This window comes from Myodes glareolus, chromosome 2 (assembly GCF_982192425.1).
Source record: "Myodes glareolus chromosome 2, mMyoGla1.1, whole genome shotgun sequence".
Classification (NCBI taxonomy): Eukaryota; Metazoa; Chordata; class Mammalia; order Rodentia; family Cricetidae; genus Myodes; species Myodes glareolus.
The window spans coordinates 107,216,393-107,221,148 of NC_142027.1; the positions used below are offsets into that span (position 1 = coordinate 107,216,393).

At 44.2% G+C, this 4,756-nt stretch overlaps 1 long non-coding RNA gene across 1 annotated transcript; it reads right to left on the reverse strand.

Moving 5' to 3' along the window:
* Positions 1 to 206: 206 nt before the first annotated feature.
* LOC146895489 (uncharacterized) lies at positions 207 to 2,634 on the reverse strand. Its single transcript, XR_014999652.2, has 2 exons — positions 2,504 to 2,634; positions 207 to 1,343 (listed from the first exon to the last, which is right to left on the reverse strand). It is a non-coding gene; the product is annotated as an uncharacterized LOC146895489 (long non-coding RNA).
* Between the last annotated feature and the right edge of the window lie 2,122 nt (positions 2,635 to 4,756).

A 4,756-nucleotide genomic window follows, 5' to 3' on the forward strand; every position in this document is an offset into this window, starting at 1 on the left:
TCAAATTTGAATTCTCCACTTTTGTCTCTGTGCCTGCCATCTGTCTGTCGTCTGTCTGTTGTGTGTGCCTGAAGTTTGCCTCCCTAACAAAGGGTCAGGCGTTGGATAGGAATGAAGTTTTACGAGGTAAGAAGTTACCCCAGCTTGGCCCAGAAGAGCACTGAAACTACAAACGGTCGTTAGCGATCTTTATATCCACACGTGGCTTTGAACATTTATGGCATATTTATTTTGCTGATGGTTGTTTTTAGCAATGATTACCACCTGCACCCCCACCATTCTGGGTCAGGGACATGGGGGAGTACATAATTTAAGATTAAAGCTATGCATTTAGCTGAGGTTATAAAGGCTGATTACTTGGGAAGTGCAAGGCATGGTAAGTCAGTTACATTGTTCTCCCAGGCAAGTTAAACAGGCTGAGTACATAGTAAGACAGCAGGTAAGGTCATAGTTCTGAATGATCCCCAGGCACGATATTAACTTGCTTGCAAGGTCCAGGACAAGTCTAGTCTCTGAAGGCAAGAGGCATTCTCTCGGAAAATGATAGTTCCACATACTTCGTGCCTGCCAAATGAGTTCGAGTTTTAATCTCATTCTAATGGACAAGCCACGTGTCCTGCAGTCTCTCTCAAGTCTCACCCTTGCCTTATGTGTTGTTGACCATGGGAAGATGTAGCTCCAAAAGTGTTAGACGCGACGGGTAAATGCTGAAACTCTGCTGTACAGCATTGTGAATGTCAACCATAATCATGTATTGAGTACTTGAAAATTGATGACTGACCACCCGAATCCCAGGACTTGGGAGGTGGCAGGAGGATCTCAAGCCCAAAGTCTTCCTAGGCTGTATTGTGGGTTAGAGGTCAGCCTGGGCTCCATGAGAAAAAACACACCCCCAAAACACCTAAAAAGTAACAGTAAAAACTCCCAAAGTAAGATCAAAAGGTCACCTTCAACACAAATCTGAAAAACAAATAAAACAAAACCCAGACCAAATCATACAAAAAAACAACAAAAAGAAAAAAATATAGAAAAGAAAAAAAAAAAAGAAAGAAAAAGGAGAGAATGGCCGAGAAAGCCTATCTATCTCCTTTCTCCCTCTTCCTCTTTGTCCTTTACTTTTTCTGACCCCTTAAAATCTAGGACCTAAATCAATGGTTCTCAACCTTCCCAATGCTGAGACATCTTAATACAGTTCCTCATGGGACACTGCTGTCTTTGAGGTATTTCTGCTCCAGTAAGTAACCCCTCACCTACAGTCCTGTAAGTAGCCCCAATATGACTCATCGGTTCACCAACTTGAACTTTGGTGGTGTCTGGACTTTGGTCTGTAGTGGGTTCCCTGTCTGGGAAGAACAGACATGTATGTTAGGTCTTTCCAGGAAAAGTGTCGTCACACAAGCCCACGCTCATGCAATCAACCCTAGTTAAACTCAGCAAGTCATAAACTAAAAGAAGCACTTGCTGAAAGAAAGAACGAAAAAGAAAAGAAATCATTGAGATGTATTTTGAATGTTTACTTCACAGGCTGTTAGGAACCTGCTAACTTTTCGGAATCCACAGCAGGAGCCATATTGCCACCTAGTGGCAATAATATGAAACTGCAAACAGAATCTACCTTTAAGGCAGATTCTGTTTTCTGTTTTCTGAGGGTGTCTGGAGATATTCCTTATTTGCGTTAAAGAGCATCCAGGGACACAAAGACTTGTGTCCCAACGGAATGCAGCAGTTACTTTTCCCGTTGTTGTGAAAAATACCCGGCAAGAGCGACTTCAGGGAGGAGGGTTGGTTTTGGCTCGGTTTGGAGGCCGCCGAGCTTGAAGCATCAGGTCATCTTGCATCCACAATCAAGAAGCAGAGCAGGAGAGGGGAACGGGGTGTGGGGGAAAATAGGGTGGGGAGGGCAGGAGAGATGCTCAGTTCACTTTGTCCTTTTTGTTCAGTCTGGTGCTGCCCACATTTAGACACCGCAATTAACCTAATGTGGACAGTCTGTCACAGAGGTGTCCGGAGTCTCTTAAGGGACTTTTAGTTCCTGTCAAGTTGACGATCGATATTAATCATTACAGGGGATCTGGGAAAAAGTACAGTTAGGACTCCTTAGTTTGGGCCACTGGGTCCTTTTATCTCTCTGCCAGCTCTTTTATTTTTTTCCCCCAAACTGAAAACTGTCTTCTCTCATACAATACATCCAGACCACACTTTCCCCTTCCTCCACTCCTCTAGTTCCCCCCACCTCCCCTTTCCCCCAGATTCACCTCCCCTTTTTCTCCTTAGAAAAGAGCACACCTCAAAGAGATGACAGACAACCAGGATAAAACAAGATACAATAAGACAAGACAAAAGCCCTCATATTGAGCCTGGACAAGGCAACCCAATAGAAGGAAAACAGTCTTAAGAGCAGGCAAAAGAGTCAGAGATACAGCCATTCCCACTGTTAGGAGGCCCACAAAAAGAAGAAGCTAACAGTCATAATATACTCAGAGACTCTGGTGCAGACTCATACAGGCCTGGTGCTTGCCGGTTCAGTCTCTGTGAGTCCTGCTTGGTTGATTCCTTGGGTCATGTTCTCCTGGTGTCCTCCATCCTCTCCCGCAATCTTTTCTCCCTTTCTGCAGGGTTCATTGATCTCCGAGGGGAGAGACCCAATGGAGACCTACAATTTAGAGTCTGGGTAATGTCTGACCGTGGGTCTCTGCACCGGCTCCCATATGCTACCGGAGGAAGCCTTTCTGATGACAACTGGACAGGTATTCCATCTGTTTTTAAAGAATATTCTATAGTAGTTATGAATCCCCTGGTTGGAAGGTATTTCCACTTCCGGATATGAGGTGGCGGTGTTAATATGTGTGAGGCATGTGGGCCAAAGTTTCCACTAAGGAGGAACATGGCTCCCAAAGGGGACCTTTTCAATGAGTGCCTATCTCTGCAGAGGGGACCCGTTAAGAAAATTCAGCAGTGGAAGGGTGTTGGAGGTGCCTATAGCATTTGCTGTATCATCAAGTCAGTTTTCTTCTCTGGTTCTGGTTTAAACAGTGGGTACTTCAGCAAGACACCAGCTACACAGTAGTTAAAATGTCTAAGGAGGTATGAGTTTCTAGTCATACCCAAAAGCCTCTTTATTGTACCCCAAAGACATAATTCATGCTTAGTGTTGCTGAATTCACCATAGGATACACTCAGAAAATGGAACCAGCTTGCTAGTTACTACTTTCAAGTGTTTATCAAGTTGTTCTTTATCAGTAAAAACTTGGCAGGGTAAGAACCTGAATAATCAGAGAAGCGACCAGTAATCTCCTATCTCATTTGTTTCTCCATCCAAGAAGGGAAAACCTGCTCTAAGCTCCAAAACCCCGATAGTTAATTTTGGTCAGCTAGTAGCTAGCTCTGCCTTCTGATTCAAAGCAAACTTTATTGTCAGAATGTGATCAAAATATCACACAACACTACCTTGCATGCTAATTTGTTTATTTCCATAAAAACATTTATCTGTGTGCATGTGTGCATGCTTGTGTGGAGGTTAGGAGACCTCGTTGTACAGAGGTTCTGGGGATTGCACTCTTGTCAACAGGCTTGGCCACAAGCATCTTCCCCTGCTGAGGCATCCTGCCCAGCCTTTGCTTACTAATTTCAAAAAGAAATGTGGGAGGTGGGAGGAGCCATCTTGGCCATCTTGACTTTACCTCCAGATTCCTGACATGGCTGTGGAGAGCCAGACAAGACTTCCGCTTTTCGGCCACAAAGAGGATGAGTGTCTTAGGCTCTGTAGAAGGCTCTGGGTTGCCCCGAGTTACAATAATGCAAGAAAGGTTGGAGAAAGGAATAGAATGGACTGGATTCCAGGCTGGTCCTGACATAGCCTGAGAATCCAGACAGTGACTGCCCTGGAAATTTTGCTATCCTTTGTAACCATGGCTTCTTAATCTGCAAACTCTACTTAATATGAATTGAAAATATTTTAGAAATGATTGCACCTGTAATATTCCCTCTTGTAATTATTCTTCAAACTGTATAGAATAGCATTTATTTACATAACATTTGCATTGTAAGTCATCAGGAAATGATTTAAAGTGTATGAGAAGATGTAGACAGGTTATATGCAATGCACCTGGTATGTGTGTGTGTGTTTGTGTGTGTGTGTGTACATTTGTGTGAGTGGATTCAGGTGCACACAGCCACAGTGTGCATGTGGAAGTCAGAGAACAATCTTTGGTGTTTGCCGGAAACCGTGGAGTTGGCTTGGCCTACCTGCCTTGAGAGGTGTGTCTTCATAGGTTTTTCAGGTGAAGAGTCCATGGCTCCTGAGGCACAATGTATCTTCCTGTTCCCGAGAGACCAATGCTCTCCTTCAGGCAGCGAAGCATTCAGGCCCCTTTGTGTTTCTCTGTCTGTTTCCTTCGTTGTCAAAGAAGCATGAAGGCTTGACAGGGCAATTGGCCTTACACATTAATCTTGTGTACTTTGTATAGCTTGCAAACCTCATTGTATCCTGACAACTACACCTGTATTGATCTTGGCCCACAAGCTTCAGGAGACTCTTTTGTCTTCATCTCCTACCTCCCCATTGGGGCACTGGGAATGCAGATGCGTGTCCTACCTTGTCTAGCTTTGACATGAGTTCTGTGGATCTAGACTCAGGTTGTCAGACTCGTGCGGCAAATACTTTACCCACCGAGCCCCTCCCCAACACATTTTACTTTATTCTTAAAATTTTTGTGGTACTAGGGATTGAACCCAAGACCTTGGGTATGTGATGCAA